Here is an 18539-nt window from a genome sequence, read left to right on the forward strand (position 1 = left end):
GCAGACTGCCCTTAGGAGGACAGACTCGAATGGATTTGGTGACATCTGATAGGACTCTGGGACCCAGAATGTGAGGTGTCTTGGCTCTTTGGCCCATGGGACTCGAAAGAGCCAGAGTTAGGCTCTTTGAAGTATGGGGTCCAAGTCAGGGTCCCCTCCTAGCAAGACCTAAGCGTGTTACTGGCCTTAGTTTGAGATCGCTGACTTAAATAAACACCCAGAAATGAAGACATCTTGATGCTCAGCCTGGTTTCTTGACCAAATAGCTACATGACCTTGGGTAAATCATCATCTTTTCATGAACCAGTTTCCACATAATTAAAATGGGGACAAAATACCTCTTCTAACCAATTCATTTGAAAACTAAAATGAGATTGCACATGAAAATATTTTAAACTAATAAATAAAGAAATGAAAAGGCCGATTAAGAAAAAAAACTGCCACAGACACAAATTTTATCAAAGGGATCGTATATGTGAAGGTTTCACTCAAAATATCCCATTAATTGTCTTTTTAATCTCAAGATATGGGCTAAATCTAGAAGAACTAAAATGATAGTACTTTTCACTAAGGGTTTTTCCTCTTTTCCAACAATCCCTTAGGATGGGTCTCCTATCACACTGATCTTAAAAGGATATTGCTGAGGTAAATAGAACAAAAACAAAAGTAAAACCTGTTTCAGTGATTCATGGCTCCTTTTTTTTTTTTTGTAGACAGAGTCTCTCTGTGTTGCCCAGGCTGGAGTGCAGTGGCACAATCTCGGCTCACTGCAAGCTCCGCCTCCCAGGTTCACGCCATTCTCCTGCCTCAGCCTCCCGAGTAGCTGGGACTACAGGCGCCCGCCACCACGCCCGGCTAATTTTTTTGTATTTTTAGTACAGACGGGGTTTCCCCGTGTTAGCCAGGATGGTCTCGATCTTCTGGCCTTGGGACCCGCCCGCCTCGGCCTCCCAAAGTGCTGGGATTATAGGCCTGAGCCACCGCGCCTGGCCATGGTTCCTTTTTAAGAGCAACCCCCTTTAACCAACGTTAAGGTAGGATCTCTATTTAGGCACATGTGCTATTATTGTGACAGTCATTCTAAAAATTTTGGGTGCCTTTTTTTTTTTTTTTTTTTTTTGAGACAGGATCTCACTCCGTCACCCAGGCTGGAGTGCAGTGGTGCAGTCATGGCTCACTGCATGGCTCACTGCAGCTTCTACCTCCCATGCTCAAGTGATCCTCCCACCTCAGCCTCCCGAGTAGCAGGGACTATAGATGCTTACCACCACACCCAACTAATTTTTTCCGTTTTTTTTTTGTAGAGACAGCATCTCTGTTTCCAGGCTGGTCCTAAACTCCTGGGCTTAAGGGATCCTTCCACCTCGGCCTCCCAAAGTGCTGGGATTACAGTCATGAGCCACTGCGACTGGCTGGGTCTCAATTTTTAATGAAAGAAAACCAATAGGAAAAGCAGCAAAAGGGGGAAAAAAGACTATTTAAAAGAGTAAGGAAATACTAAAAAATTTCCACAAGGATCTAAATCAATAACAAGACTGAACTCTTATTTTTAAAGACTTAAGGAAAATTAACTTCAAGCCGTAGAGGTAGACAGAATTTTACAAAGGATAACTTGAGCTACCAGGAAACATTTATGTGACAGTAAATTTAAGAGTTCCTTCCAAAGAAATAGAGTTTGATAGAGATAATCATGCAAAAGCTTGACTGGGCTGGTACTGAAAGATATCCTCCCATTTAGACCAATGTAGGGCTCTGAAAGTACAGCTGGAGAAGAAATACAGTTTTATATATTCTTTTCTAAAAAAATTCAATCAGCTTTCTCAAGTTGAAATGTTTTATATATTCTTAAACATCCAGGGAGAGGTTGGGAATGGTGGCTGCCAGGGCGCCTAGCACTCATCTCCCTTTCCTAATAACAATCTAATTTCCTTTTGGAGGATTACCTTTTCCCAGTAGGGTACAGTCTGTGGATATTGCTAGCAATCAGGAGGTTTTTGACCCAAGTTGGGCCAATCAGATGCTCCCTTCAATGGAAGGTGAATTTTGAACAGAGGGACAAAGAGAATGGAGATGTCAGGAGTTTCATCCCATCCAAGTGGAGTGTCCTGACCAGACCTGTGGGACTCTTGTGAGCCTTGTGTTTCCTGCTTCCTAGTTTCTGGAATTTGCCTGCTTCTTACCCATTTCTAAGACTGGTTCTTCAGCCTTCCCTGAATCCTGTGGGGCCCCTATATCCTTCTTTTAAACTCTGGCTTATGTTAGCCAGAAGTATTTCTGTTGCATGCACCCAAAGAACCTTAGCACATACAACAGTACCAGTGCACTGTGGGTCCTGATCTCTGGTCCAAATCACCAAGTGCTCCTAGAGACCTTTCGTGTGCCTGACCCTAGTGAGCATGTATCTCACTGAGGGATAGGAGAGGCTTCACACAGAAATAGTGGTACTATCCCAGGCTTCCTCCATCCAGTTACACCTATTCATTTTTCTCCTTGGTTTTCCTGAAATGTTGGAATGTTCCTTTACTTTTCCACTTCATAGTATGAGCTGTTCATAAAACAGCCAGCAGAATCCTAGCACTTCGGAGGGCGCTCCCAGATGATTTTTATAGTTGGAATCTGTATGACAGTGAGTCAGCCTGGTGATCCTAAGGCCTGCTGTAAGCTCGACGTGTCACTATCACATGCTTAGAAATTAGGTCCCAATGCACCTGACTGCCCTTAAGAGAAGTCAGTGGAAAAGAGTGGCAGGTTTGCCAGGTGTCGGAATGGGAATATGCAGAAACTAAAAATAACGAAGAAGGGCAATATGTGGGGGGTGAGGGGTGGGGGTGGGAAATAAAAAGATCTGGGAACTGATAGTAGAAGGTGCCTTGATCACAATCACAATAAGAGATGAACAAGAGTATAGGACATTAGAGGTAGCAAATGCCCTAGGCTAGCTTTTAGACTAACTTTTGAAATCAGTGTTCATATTTATTGTTTAACTTTTAACCTCAGTCACCACTAGAGGTCTAGCCTCCTTGGTCTTTTACCATTACCTGGGCTTCTACTTTGAGATTGTTGTGTACATCCACTTACCAGGAAGGTGAGGTAATTTGGAATTAAAGAATACAGAGGCTCCAGAACCAAACCAGAGCTAGAGTGTGTTTGAACTTTGGCTCTACACTTGCTAGTCCCATAAACTTAGGCAAGTTACTTAACCTTTCTGTGCCTCAATGTTCTCATCTATAAAATGGGGGGAGTAATAATAACAATAATAATACATATAAAGCACTTACTAGTACCCTTGGCACATTAGTGCTCAGTAAATATTAGCTACTATTAATCGATCAATCAACAAATATGTATTGAGCATCCACAATGTTCCAGGCACTGTTTTAGTCCTTGGGACAGATCAATGAACAAAATAGGCAAAGATCTCTACCCTTGTGGAATTTACAATCTAGTGGGGGTGGGAGCGGGAGGACAGATGATAAGGTATGTTGGTACTGTTATTAATATCTGACCCAATATCCACCCACTCCACTCAGCTTTCTGGAAATCCTCTAAATCTTTATCTTCTTCTTTGAACATTCTGTTCATCTTCGTGCCTTCACTGAATCCTGATTGGCCCTGAGGATGTGATTTTTCCCCATAGCACCCAAAAGTGTGGTTGTTTTTTATCTCACCGTCCCATACCCCAGAACCTGTAGATAGGGAAATGGGCTTCCTTGCTTTCCACTGCTACTTCCAAACCCTTTCTCCTCCTTTATCCTTTAAAAACCACAGCTATTTGGATGCTCATTCCTTCATATTATATAACCCTTCTCCCACTGAATTGCTGTCATCAATAACCTATTATTCATTTATTAAACACTTGAGCACAAAACTCCTTCCTTTCACCCCTATTTTTGTCATCGTTCTTGGTGACTTTAACATCCTTGGTCTCTGAGTTCCTGACCTTCTCACTTCCAATGATCTATTCTTCCACTTTCTTCAGCTACATTAAAATGGCCATAGTCTAGCCTTGTCATCACCACCTTTCAAGTCTAGATTTCAATTGTTATACGCTGACCACCGTTTTCATCCTTCCAGCTAACCTTCTGTAGTATTTCTACTCTAATAATTTTCTGACCTGAGTAAGACCTCCAATCAGTTAAGCTCACTTGCTTGTCTGATTTTATTGTTTGTTTTGTTTTGCTTTGTTTTGTTCTATTTATCACCTCCTCGCATGTCCTTGTTTTCTCTTTACCCATGATCAATTCCATGGTCCGCTGTCATAAACACTGCCTTACACGCCTTTGCCCCTCTCTCCTCGTGCCAAACTCTCCTAGAAAAATCTTCAAATTTGGTTAAACCCAGCTATTGGCTTAGGCTGAAACAGTCCTGAGGCAATTTAAGATTAATGGAGAAAGTAATTCCATTGAGTTGACTGATTACACTTTAAATCTATGACTGCAGCCCTCAAATGAGTACTCAACATTGCTCAGAAAGGCTACATTTTTTTTCCATAGTAAGTTTATTTTAACTTTTCTGAGGTCACTATCTCTTCTCCCCTCAGACCTCCAATGATCATCCCCTCTCAACTGATGATCTCAATTCATGTCTTACTGAGAAAACAGAAATAATCAGACAGAAACTCCCTCATCCCTCCACTGTGACATCTGTACAACTACTGGCATAAGAATTGTCTTCCCTCTCATTACAATGGAAGAAGTAGCTCTGTTCCTCTTAAAGGCAAACACCTCTACTTGTGCTTTGCATCCCATCCTTTCTTGATGTCTCCAGGACTTATTCCTAAGTCATCCACCTCTATTTTCTGCACAATCAACTTCTTTCACTCTACTGGATTATTCTCAACAGCAAACAAAGTGCTCAGGAATCTCCCATCTTTAAAAATCCTACTTTGATACATTCCCATCCAGCTACAATCTCAGTCTCTGTCTCCCTTCCAATTAGTTTTACCTAGTGCCTACAAAATGCTGTTGGTTTTTGTATATGGATGTTGTATTCAGCAAACTCAATGAAATCTCTTATTAATTATAATAATTTTCCTATACAATGGATTCAATGGATTTTCTGTGTAAATAATCATATTATCTTTAAAGAAAGATAGGTTTGTCTGTTTTCTTTTCAATTCTCATACCTCATTTCTCTTTCTTTTCTCATTGCACTGGTAGGACTTCCAGAATGATATTGAATAATAAGGGTGATAGTAGGTATCATCTTTCTTCTGAAGTTTTACCATTGAGTGTGTTGTCTATAAAGGTATTGGTTATATGTTCTTTATCAAGTTAAGGAAGTTCCTGCCTATTCTTACTTTGCTAAGAGTTTATGTAATAAAGGAACTTTGAATTCTAGAAAATAATTTTTTTCTGCATCTGTATTAAGACATGTCATCTCTGTTAATATTTTATTTAGAAAAACTTCATCTATGTTTATAATGGATTCTTAGGTTTAGTATCAAGTGCCTAATAAGATGAGTCACTTTCCCTTTTCTTCTACACTCTAAAACAGTTTGTATAACATAAGGGTTAGCTGTTCCTTGATAGGTTGGCCAAACATCCCAGAAATCCACCTAGGCCCAATGTCTTTTGGGTAGAAGGCTCTGACATGTGGTAGAAATTCATTTCCTACATGGGTTATTGGTTGATTTGGATTTTCTAATTAATTATTCATGATTCAACTTTCAAAATTTACTTTTCTAAAAAAATCATTAACTTCCTCTACTAGTATTAAGTTGTTCATAGATTTGCTCATTCTATTTTTTATGATTTTTTCATTCCAATTGTATCTATCATTATAAATTATGTTCTCTTTTTAATTCTTAATGTTATTTACTGCATTTTCTTTTTTTCTGGAGCAGCCCTGCTAGGGTTTTATCTATTTCACTAGTAATTTTGAATAATCAACTTCTGGATTTGTTCATTCTTTTGTTGTTGTTTCTTTTCCATTAATTTCTGACAGTTTTATTTTGTTCTGCTTTTTTCAGGCTTAATATATTGTTTTCCTTGCTTCTAGATTTAAACACATCTTTTATTGAGTTTTAAAAATCAGATTCCACTGTGGTCAGAAAATATCTGTATAAGTTATCAATCCTTATAAATTTGTTGAGACCTTCCTTTGTGTGGCCTGTTATGTCAATTTATGTAAATGTTCAACATATTTTTGAAAAAGAACATATATTCTCCATTGTTGGACTTTGGTTTTTATTTGTTTTTGAGACAGGGTCTCACTCTGTCACCCGGGTTGGAGGGCAGTGGCATGTCACCTTGTCTTACTGTAGCTTCAACCTCCCAGGCTCAAGCAATTCTCCCTCCTCAGCCTCCAGATTAGCCACCACATCTGGCTAATTTCTAAATTATTTTTTGTAGCGACAGGGTCTTCCTATCTTGTCTAGGCTGGTCTCAAACTCCTGAACTCAAGTGATTCTCCTGCCTCGGCCTCCCAAAGTGCTAGGATTATAAGTGTGAGCCACGATGCCTGGCCTATTGTTGGATTTTGAGTAAAGGATATATCAGTTTGTGGTTATATCTTTTATGTTTTTAATAAATTTCTGTAAAAATAAATTTAAGTCTACCACAATTTTACATTTTTACATTTTCTTAGTTTTTGCTTTACATGTTTTGAGTTTCAAGGTTATGTTTTTAGGGGCATATAGGTTCATGCGTATTATCTTTTCTTATATCATTATATAGCTCTCTATCCCTATTAATATATATTTCCCTAGATTCCATTTGCCTTACTGTGACACCACCCACCTTTCTTTTGGTTAGCATTTTGTGGTATGTCTTTTGTCATCTCTTTGTTTGTGTGGTTTGGCCTAAGCGGGTCTTTTGAAAATAGCCTATAACTGAATACTTTAATAATTCTAATCTGATATTCTCCAATTTTTAATAGATACATTTAATCAGCTTACATTTATTGTAGTTACCATCATATTTGACTTACTTCTTCCATTTTATTTAGTTTTCTATTTATTTTCTTTCTTTCTTATCTTCTCTTAGGTTTTTTCTTCTTTCCTGTCTTCTTTCATTTTTTTTGTCTTTCTTGTCTTCTCTTAGGTTGGTGAGATTTTCTATATTCAGCTTTCTCCTTTGTTGGTTTAGAACCTATAGATTGACGTTCTTTTCTATTCATAATTACCTTAAAGTTTTACCATACACATTTAATTATATATGTTTCAAAGTCTAACATTTTCAATATCTGATCCTCCTCCCTGAACAAGGCAAGACTCTTAGCACACTTTACCCAGTAAATACTCTTTCTACTAACATATTATCTCAACATATTACTTTTTAATTTAACTTTTATTTTAAACTCTAGGTTTAGTTATTTTATAGTCAGTTGAAGTAAGTCTATTTTAATTTATTTATTTCTGTGCCCACTATAGTTTCTTGATTTCTATGTCCTATCTTGAAACTGAGTTTTTCTTGATATAATACATCTTTTAATGGTTCTTTTAGTGAAGACTCAAGACTGATATAAACTTCATTTAAAAAAAAAATCCTAAAACTGCCTTTCTTTTAAATCGGCTCTTGAAAGCTAGTTTAGCTATGTATAAAGCTCTAGATTTACAGGTGATTTTTTTCCCCTTTCAGATATCTGAAGCTACTACTCCACTGTCTGCTGGAATCTAATGTTGTTAGTAAGATGTCTATTATCAATGCAGCTATCATTCCTTTATAAATAACTCTCTTTTCTCCCTGGTAACTTTCTTTAATCTCCTTTTTTTTCTCTGAGACAGGGTCTTTCTCTGTTGCCGAGGCTGGAGTGTAGTGGCACAATCATGGCTCACTGTAGCCTTGACCTTCTGGGCTCCAACAATCCTCCCATATCAGCCCTCGAAGAAGCTGGGACTATAGGTGCATGCCATTATGACTGGCATTTTTAAAAAAATTTTTTGTCGAGTTGGGGTCTCGCCATGCTGCCCAGGCTAGTCTTGAATTCTTGGGCTCAAGAGATCCTCCTGCCTTTGCCTCCCAAAGTGCTGAGATTACAAGTGTGAGCCACTGTGCCCAGCCACAACTTTTAATACTATCATTTTTATCCTTGAGGTAGATAGTTTACTATCTCATATGTATGTATAAAAATTGGAGCTTCTCAGTATATCTTCATGGTCTTGACTCTGACTTGGGCTATGTTTTGGTGGCTTCTTAAATACTATCTTCCTATTCACTAATTTTCTCTTCATCTATTTCATGTCTAGAATTTATTCTATCTGTATATTTTATCTTTTTAATTCGTTCTTTTTCATATTTGCCAATTCTTATTTCTGCCTGCTTTATTTCACAATATCCTTTTTAAAGTAGATGTTATTTCTCTTTGAGTATTTAGACAAATTTAGTTTAAAGTTTTAGTCAGATTGTTCCGTTATTTTAATTTCTTTTGGACAAAATTAGATAACAAATGTTGATTTTGTTGACTGGTTTTCTTAGTGTTGAATATTTTTGCTTGGATACTAATTTTGAGAGTGAGCTCTTCTTTCTTCTTTCTCCTCATTTTCTTCTATCGTAGAGGTTTTGTAGAGGTCTCTGGTTCAGAATCAAGTGATGATTTAAGATCTTTCCCAGCCATGGTGTTAGTGATCTCTCCCTTAGTAGTCAAAGCATCCTAGTTTCTGGTTGCTGGCCTGTGATTATTTCTCCTGCCTCCATAGACCTACAGTTTCCTATAAGAAATAGTCTCAGATACATCATCAGCAGCTGTTTTTCAACGTTCTTTCCTAGTAAGCTCCACCTTACAGATCACCTGAGGTCAAGAGTTCGAGACCAGCCTGGCCAAGATGGCAAAACCCTGTCTCTACCAAAAAATACAAAAATTAGCCTGGCGTGGTGGCACATGCCTGTAGTCCCAGCTACTGGGGAGGCTGATGTTGGAGAATTGCCTGAACCCAGGAGAAGAAAGTTGCAGTGAGCCAAGATTGTGCCACTGCACTCCAGCCTGGGTGACAGAGTGAGATCCCATCTCAAAAACAAACAAAAAAAGAAAGCCCCACTTCAGTGTTTCATTTTTAGAAGTGAGCCTGACCCCAGTAATCCACTGCACTTGAAGCAATTTTAGTCCCTTTCGCTCCATAGGAGCCTCTAGCTGTGCTTCTGGATTTAGAACTCAGCCAACCTGTGGCTTCAGCCTGGTTCACCATTCCAACATAACCCACCTAGAGAAAGAAAATCTGTATTTGATGAAACAGAATAGGGTTGTGAATTCCTTGGAGTTGGACGGACCAGGGTTTCCTCTGCAGACTTATCACTTACTAACTGGGAGGCTGGGAGCAAGTTATCTAACTTGTTTGAGTCTTAGTTTTCTTATTCTTCAGCTAGAAATGATAATACCTACCTCACAAAATTAATGAAATAACATTTAAAACTGTGCCTGACACCCAACAGATGCTCACAGGACATATTAGAATAAGTATTAAGTAACCATTTTAAAAGGTAAATAATTAGTTCTGAACAAATCTATATTTGCCAGGATTTTTTTTCCCACTAAATATGGACCTTGACTCAGAGCTTTCTCTTTCTTGCTCTTCATGCCACCCTCCTGACATTTACTGGTCAAGATGTTTAGTAATATGAATTTTAACAGGCTGATCATGGGTTTTTACAAGAGATCAGATAAAACTTCATTTATTTATACTTTATGATTTATGTCCAACTTTTAAAGTGTACTTGAGGTAGTTTACAATGAAAGTCACATATGCAATAAGTTGGCTGAATAAAAAAGGGAAAATTAAACCATAGAGGAAGAAGGGAAAATAATTATGCCCAAAATCTGAGTTAATTGTTACTGTAATTGAGTATTAAATTTGTTTAAGGCTTCCTGGCAGCAAAAGGCAAAGAAAGAGGAAATATGATGAATGACATCATTCTCAATGGCTGAAGTTTTTCTATGAAACAGTGAAGCAAGGTTTTGATGGGCTAGAAACCATGCAGGGATTATGCTCCATTCAGGATGTATGGTATGGAAGAGTGGAAGGAATTCGTTACTGGTTGGTGCCAGCCTTTTCTCATGGCTTTAGCAACAGGTTGGACGACTGTGGTTTTAGATGGCTTAGTGCAATCTGACTGGAGCCCACAAACTGAGATGGAAGACTTTAAAAAAAAAACAATGTTTTAAAGTTTTTCAGTATAAAAAAAATACACACTTACTAAAGAAGATTTGGAAAATTCGAAAGAGTATAAAGAAGAAAACACAAATATCCTTACAATTCCACTGCTCAGAAATAATCATCGTTAATATTTAGTAAACTTCCTTCCAGGCTTCTTTCTATGCATACTTTATGAGCTGACTCGTTGCAGTTCTTTCTGGCTTGATGATTCTACAAATTAGGTGGCCTTTGGCCCAAGTGGTTGTTGTGTTTAATAATAAAAATAGCTACTGCTCATATATTGTACATCTGATGTGCTCCAGACACTCTATTGGTGCATTATGTAGTCCCAGTCCTTCCAAGACCAACAGGCACGAGGAAGTTTTCCCTATTTGCAGAGAGGTTATGTAATTTGTCTAAATCACATGGAGTGAAAGGAGCAGCAAAACACAAATCTGGGTGTGTCTGCGCTGCATATTCTCTTTCTCCTACAATGTGCTACTTCTCTGAGACCCAGGCGTGCCCCTGATCCCTGCCACTTTGTTGTGACTCCTGGAAGTGGGAGTGCCAGAGTCTGACATCAGCTCAGTTGGTTCATGGACCTCAAATGGCCAGCCCAGAAAACAGAAGGAGCTCGCTCCTCCCCTACTCTCTCTTTCCTTTTGTCCCCTTCCCCCACATGCCAGAGGTCAAGAAGCTAAACTGTCTAGGCTCCCAGGTTAGTTCAGGCAGCTGTTCAGATGGCTTTTACTTTGATAAAATATTGTAATTCAAACCTCTTTCATGGGGATAAGGTTAAGAAAAAGTCAAGAAACTCAGTTCCATTGTTCTCAGTCCCAATAATACCAAAGAGCATGTAGGCTTTTTCGTTTTGTTTTGTTTTGTTTTGGTCATCGTTATTATTGGGCTTTATAATTGAAACTTAGTGCGGATGTAACTTTCTTCTCTCCTGAGCTCCCCTTTCTGCCCAGAAACTTCTCTCTTGGGCAAGTCACAGACCAAAGAGTCTTGCAGCAGTCCCAAGCAGCCACTAAGAGTCACAGATTCAGGCCGCACTGTTGTCAGGGCAGGCTGGCCACCACACCCAGAAGGGGAAGCCTGTTGTGAGCGGCCTCTGTCCAACGCAAGCAGTGTCCCGTGTGCCAGGGGCCACTCCTGGCTGAAAATGAGCTAGTCTTCTCCTCTCTCCTTTGCCACTTTCAGAGACCTAAGGACTGAATCCAGAAGAACCAAGAGGCCTAAATGTCAGAGGCTCTTGGTGGGCCATGCAGTGGGCTGAGATCCTCTGAGCAGAGGTCTTCCATGCAGAGTGCTCTGCAGCAGTCTAGATGAATCAGGCTGGGTTGCCAGTGGGCGCGAGTCAGCAATAAGATGCCCTCTCCCCACTACACTTGCATAACTCTAAATACAGGCTTTGTCTTCCCTAACAATCACTCATCTGGCTGTGACACAGCAGAGCCTGCTTCCTGGAGGACATGTTCATGGGAAAAATATTTTAAAAGAGGGTGTCCACACCTGAGCTTCAGCACTGTGTGCAACGGTAATTCATCTCAATTGCTGGAAGTATAACACGGTCATATGTCGCTTAACAACACGTTCTGAGAAATAGATCATTAGGTGGGTTTGTTGCTGTGGAAACATCGTCCAGTACACTCACACAACCTAGATGGTATAGTCTACTACACACCTAGGCTATATAGTCCTATATGGGGTCAGTTGTTGACCAAAACATTGTTACGTGGCACATGACTATATGTGGCAAACCATGAACAAGCTGGTTTTCCAAATGACTTGCCTCAAGATTTGGGACCCATTTAACAATAACAACAAACAATAGGAACAACAGCAACAACAACAATGAACACTTTCATAGCACTGAACATGACCCAGACAGTTCACTAAGCACTTGACATATATTAACTCATGTATTTTCCCCATTTTACAGATAAGAAAACTGAGGCGCAGTGATGGTAACCAGCTTTCCCAATGTCACAGAGGTAGTAAGAACCTGAACCAGAGCCCCAGGAATTCCAATTTCTTAACCCAGCTCAGAAGTTTGACTTGGATGTTCATGTGATGGAATGGTGGAGGATGGAAGAAAAGTGTAAATCACAAGTATTTCCCAGTTGATAACTTCTCAAACCCAAGAATGGCTCAGGTTGGCTCCTGGCGCTTGGCATGTCATGGTTCTATCATGCTAATTCCATATTCTGGCGCTCATAGAAGTTGTGGCTGGCAATCTGGAAGGGGAGAAAAATCCCCCAGACTCTGTGCTGGCTGGAAGTGTTTGGCATTTTGGGTGAGTGAGGGTGTGAAAAGCAGCTTGTTGTAATGCTATAGGATGTCTGGACCACACTAAGGAGAGGCCCTGGCAACACTGCTAAGAAATGGAACATCACTCGCCAAGAAGAGACCCCATTGCAGGGAAACTCTGATGGCTGAAGTGCTCACATGTAGATGGGGCTTAGCCAGGAGAACCATGAGAATTCCCAGATGGTCAGTGGGAAGATGCTAAGGTGATTACCATGGTTTTCACTTCCCAGCTCATGGGACAATGTCTTCCAGGTCCTATGACCCGGGGGTTGAAAACCATGATAACTTTGAATTACTTTCTTGTTGCTGTTGTAAAAGTTACCACTAATGGAATGGCTTAAAGCAAGGAAAATTTATCTTATAATTCTGGAGGCCAAAAGTCTGACACGGGTCTCACTGGGCTAAAATTAAGCCATCTGGAAGGTGATGTTCCTTTCTAGAGGCTCTAGAGGAACATGCATTTGCTCGCCTTTTCCAGCTTCTAGAGGTGGCCTTCGGTCCTCAGCTTATGGTCCCTTCCATCTCCAAAGCTGATAATGGCCCATTGAGTCTTTCTTACATTGCTTTACTGACATTGAGTTTTCTGCCTCTCTCTTCCACGTATTGGGACCCTTGTGATTACGCTGGGCCAAGGACAAGCTTTCTATCCCAAAGTCAACTGATTAGCACCTTTTTTGCTTCCTTAATTCTCCCTCACCATGTAACATACGCACAGGTTCAAAGGATCAGGACTTGGACGTCTTTGGGAGGCCATTACTCTGCCTATCACAGGCCACAGATGGAAAGGGTGGAAACCCCTATCATGAACATTCTTGGCCCAGTTGAGGGCCTGCTAAGCAGCTGGTGGTCTCTGCCACATGCTGGAGAGAAATTGTTGGAGACCTGCCTCAGAGAAAAGACTGGAAATCACATAAATGGTTTTTAAAGAACTACAGATACGCCCATCTTCTTGAGTCAAAAAACTCATTTCTGCTCCCTGTCAGAACCTAAAAAAGAATCATCCTGTGGGGTCAAATCATTGACACAGGCAGCCTGGAATCCTTCTGAACAGTGACTACAAGGGACAGTTTGTAGGAGAACGTGAGTTAACTCAGTTCTAAAATCTCAGAAGAACGCATCCAGAACATTCCTTCATCATGCATCTCGGATCTGTTAGGCACAACTTCAAAGCCAGCTCAAGCCTGTGGGTGTGTTTAGCCTGTGTGTGTCCCTGGGCAGCAGGCGTAGAACTCACAATGTGCTTCTATTTCTTAGTCTTGAACCAACCCCTGTCAGGAGTGTGGAGGAGTAAGGGCCCTAATTTCAAGCCAGTCAGGGTTTACTCTGACCATAGATTTATCTTTCATACTCTGCTCTGGCCATCCCTCAGTTTTAGTCTGTCCAGCCTGAAATGGTTTACTTTTTAAATTTTATGCATCTTTTTATCTTTTTTATTTTTAAACTTTTGACATGCGTAGCTCATTTGAGGATCGTGACAGCAGCTCTCTCTCTCGGTCGGTCGGGAGCAGTGCAGATGCCATGTGTGCCCTTGGGAAAGTGGCTTGACCTCTGTCTCAATGTCCTTGTCTGCAATGTAAGGATAATTACAGCACCTGCCACCGAGGGATGAACTAAGGAGTGAGTGAACCATGCAAAGCCCTTAGAACAGTGTCTGGTACTTGGTAAAGCTGTGATACACCATAGCTGTTATTATTATCAAAAAATTAAATAAGACACGAACCTCTTTTACTGTCACAGAACTGGCCATTTTGATGCCACCAGACCATTGATATTCACTCCATTTTGGGCATGACAGACACATTCCTAAGCAATATGCTTCTTTGTTTTGCTTTATAGGAATACATTTGACTCTTGAACAACATGGACTTGAACTGCTTGGGTCTACTTATATGTAGATTTTTTTTTCATCCAAACACAGATAGAAAATACAGCACTTGCAGGATACAAAACCTTCGTGTATGGAGGACAACTTTCCCTATACTAAGGGGCAGTGCCCCACATATACCAAGAGGCATTCCTACAAATGCTTTTTCTTATAGTGGAGGGTAGACATCAAAGCCCACTGTTGAGGGGGTAGATGATAAGCAGATGGAAAGCCGAGCACTTATGCCAGGGCCAAGAGAAAGCTCCTCTATCCAGCTTGGGTTAGTGATGTAAATAAGGTATAGTGGGTTCTCTAAGGGCTCTTTGGTGCTGGCTATCTTCCTGATTCTCACCCAAACTCAAAAGGGAACCTCCCAGACAGTGCTACGTTGCCCTGACAGTCAATCAAATCCTGTTAATCCAAAAGGCCACCCCAGACATCATGAACAGATCTTGGCCAAGTCCATTCTAATCCAGCTTCAACCCCACCACGTCCCAAGTCCACTTTCCACTCTGCGCCTTGTGGCAGTGTTGAATGTCAGGGAACTCTCCTTGGGGACTGTAAAAAAAGCCTTCAGGCTTCCCATCCCATGGCAGGGCCACTTGCTGTCCTCTGCCCTCATGCCTGGTATCCGCTTTCCACTCTCATCGCATTCTGACTCTGACTGGCCAGATTCTACCACCAAGCCTGGAAGAACTTCAGGGACCAAGAACCTTAACTCCAAATGGAACACAGGCCACAAAAATTCCTCAAATATGTACACCAAAACAAAAGTGTCCCCAGGGATTCACTTTATCTTACTGAGTTTCAGCTGAAGGGGAAACATTCTAATGGCAAGTAAGAAAAGCTGTCAGAGAACTGTTTTGTTCAACATCAAATGCATTCCAGGCCTTATTTAATCAGGGAGCTCTCTTCACAGCTGATGCAGAAGTTGTTCCTGCAAATTGTTCCTGAGTCAGGGAGAGGGGCCTTGATTTTAAATGCAAAATAATGTTCTTTTGGCACAGGCAAAGTTGGTTGGCAGCTGGAGGTTTGGGGTGACCTCTGACCCTCTCCCACAGTTCCTCCCAAGTCCCACTGCACAAAACTAAGCCACTCTCAAATCCCAGGCTCTAATTGGCTCTTTGGTTTGTTTTGCTTTTCTCCTCTATCCAGAGCTTCAAAAGGCACTTCAATAATTGTTTGAGGCATGAAAAAGGCAGGTTTCAGCTTTCCTAACCGGAATGGAGGTAATTACTGTCTTCCACACACGAGCCGGTACATGCTTGAAATCAGATGGCTCTGGGTTGTTTTAGAAAGTGTAGCTGGGCCTCTGAGCCAGGACAGGGAGGATTATGGAGCCTTCCAGCGGCTCCATTCCAGAGAGGCTGGAATTCAGACATCCCAGAAACGGTGAGGGAAACTTCCATATTTTTTTTTTGCAGTCTCTTCAATTCTGCCCAAGAGATTTGGCCTGAAAAGATTGTGCCTTCAACCTCATCCTGGAAATTCAGGTAGCATTTTTCGGTTTTCTCTCTCAGGAGACAGAAGCTGACACCCCACATGACTCCCATCTTGTCTGTAATCAGCAACCAGGGCCTTGACCTGGGCTGTCCTCCTTTCCAGCCACAGAAAGGGGTCAAACTGAGCCAGGTCTGGTAAGAGCTACCTCAGAGAACCAGAACACGGATTTGCTTTTGTTCTCTCAGGACAGCAAACCCAAGTGGGGGCAGACTCAGGCTCACATCCCACTCACGTGGCCCTGAGTGTGGATTGGGAGCAAGACCCTGCTTCAAATTTCAGCCTGCCAGCTGTGTGTCCACAGGCAGCTAACAAACATCTCTCATCCAGCCACAGCCTCACCCAGAGAAGAGTAATCGACCCAACCTTATAGCATTGCTGTGAAGTCAGTTAACACAGGGTTGAAGTTTGCTGTGAAGTCACAGCAACCCTATGTTATGGTTAACTTCAGTTAACATAGGGTTAACATAGGTTTAATATGAGGGGCTAACAATTACATATAAATGTTAGCTACTGTAATTGTCAGAGGCATGGCCACTGGTGCCAAAGGAACCACTCTGAAAATTCTGGAGGTTTTGAAGACTCTGGGGTTTCAGAAATGGAGGAAGAAAAGAAGCTGCTGCAGGAACAGTGCAGGGAGGCTGGAAGGGAACAGGGTGGCAGCCCCAGCTCAAAAGGTCTTCCCTCTCGAGGGCACCACCTGAAACGTATAAGGTTGCCTGAAATTCCACAGATTAGAGATTTAGTTTTGCTTCTTCACAACAATATATCTCAAAGAGAACTGGCTGGTTAAGCGTTATTCATACATCTGTGTGAACTGGTTTATTTGCTCTCTTCCTAATACCTACACACTTAGAAGCTCCGGGGAGCAAAGAGCTTGGGTCTGAGTTAGAGACTAGGAGAGGAACAGAAAGTAATAACTTAGAGTCACAAAGCGCCGTCCAAGACAGTGTTCAAAGAGAAACGTCAATAGTCCTGAAAGGTTGACTGCATCAAGAACGTGTCCATGGAGACCAGGCTGATGGGGTTTTTGTTTGGATTGTTTTGGGTGGCAGGGGGTAGGGATAAGGGCACATGGAGCGTTCTGTTTGAGGTGCTTGAAAGGGAGATGTCAAGTAGGCAACTGAATATCCAAATCCACTGGATATTGGATATTCAGTGGCCAACTGTTCAGCCTCTGAGAGCCCCAGTTCAATTCACTGGCTGGCCTGCAGACGGCCTGCCTGGCTCATGAGAAAGGAGGAGTGGGGAGTCAGGTGTGTCCTGGAGGTCCTGAGGTGCTTTTCTGATGTTGGTACTTTCACGTTGCCCACTCATAAAATACCCTTTGTAAATGGCTTCCGGGCCTCCCTCCTCTCTGGGAGTGCCTCCTTTGTGAGCTCTGCATATGGGTGGCCCACAGAGCAGGCCCCAGCTGTTGCCTCTCCTCGGACATTCCATCTCTATGACCTCATCCAGGTGCGGGCTTGAGTCACCACTCCACTATAGACTCTCTTGATTTGGATATTCAGTTGCCTACTTGACATCTCCCTTTCAAGCACCTCAAACAGAACGCTGCATGTGCCCTTATCCCTACCCCCTGCCACCCAAAACAATCCAAACAAAAACCCCATCAGCCTGGTCTCCATGGACACGTTCTTGATGCAGTCAACCTTTCAGGACTATTGACGTTTCTCTTTGTACCTTGTACTTTCCTTTCACAGCCCTTAGGACAATGTATGACCACTTATTTATTTTTATACTGACTTGTGTAATACCTGTTTCCCAATAGACTGTAAAATTCGTGAGAATGAGACCAGGTGGTTTGTCTCCTGTTCTTCCCCACACCCTAACTGGCACACAGTAGGTCCTCACTATGTATTTGTTGAATGGATAGTATTAAAGTGAAGATGGGTCCTGGGGTGAGGAAGAGTTTCTGGGCACAAAGAAAGGCCAGGAAACCTGGCAAAAAATACATGAGCTCATATCTTGTTTTCCTGAGGGGCCATTTGGTTTCTTCCTCCTCCCATTTGATGAAGTTTTCTGTTTAATTAAAGCCCTGAACAGTTAGAACAAATGTATAGGAAATGATCACATGATCATGAACTTAGCAAACTGCTACAAGCTTAACTGTCTAATATGGGGAGTGCCTAAATGATATGTATCAATATGGTTGACTCTCAATTATCCATTCCAGTGGATAATCTAATAGCCAATAATCTAATAGTTCATAATTTACTTGCCTATAACCCCATAAGTTTTACATGTGGCTTTGGATTATGTTTTGGAATTTGCATCAGGGTATAGAGGGCTCTGATGGTTTAGGAATTCACAGTACTTTGAGTGTATATGTCCTATGTCACTACCCCAGTTGCCCATTAAGGATTCCTCTGGGTTCCAACTGCATGTGGAAAAAATACTGCATTGTGCTTGGGAGGAAACTGCATTGGTCTTTGTTTGTTTGTTTTGTTTTGGCTGTAAAAATTGGGGTCCAAACCCCAGCTCTTGCATTTACTAACTAGCTCTGTTTTCACACTACCTGTCCCATCTAAACTACTCCCTCAGGCAGGTGCAAAACAAGTCGAAAGCAGAGTTAAGCTCCTTACGAACTTTCTGTTTTACATCTAGGCAAAGAAACTTTCTCTCTTCTCCTTTTCTTTTCTTTTTCTTTCTGCCTTAAAAGACCTTCTCTTCCAGCTCAGTGGGATGAAGTCAACAAGGTCTTTGCTTTACAAAATCATGCCTGATTGGGAAAGCTCCTGAAAATGTCTAGACAAATCTGAAAGAAAAATGCTGTCCTGGGCAATCTAATAT

At 41.4% G+C, this 18539-nt stretch overlaps 1 protein-coding gene across 14 annotated transcripts in view; it reads right to left on the reverse strand.

The window, feature by feature from the left end:
- RAD51B (RAD51 paralog B) overlaps nucleotides 1-18539 on the reverse strand; it is an 890780-nt gene that overhangs the window by 151588 nt on the left and 720653 nt on the right. The gene's annotated exons all lie outside the window — the stretch shown is intronic.

The sequence above is a fragment of the Symphalangus syndactylus genome, chromosome 8, assembly GCF_028878055.3.
Source record: "Symphalangus syndactylus isolate Jambi chromosome 8, NHGRI_mSymSyn1-v2.1_pri, whole genome shotgun sequence".
In the NCBI taxonomy this organism is placed as follows: domain Eukaryota; kingdom Metazoa; phylum Chordata; class Mammalia; order Primates; family Hylobatidae; genus Symphalangus; species Symphalangus syndactylus.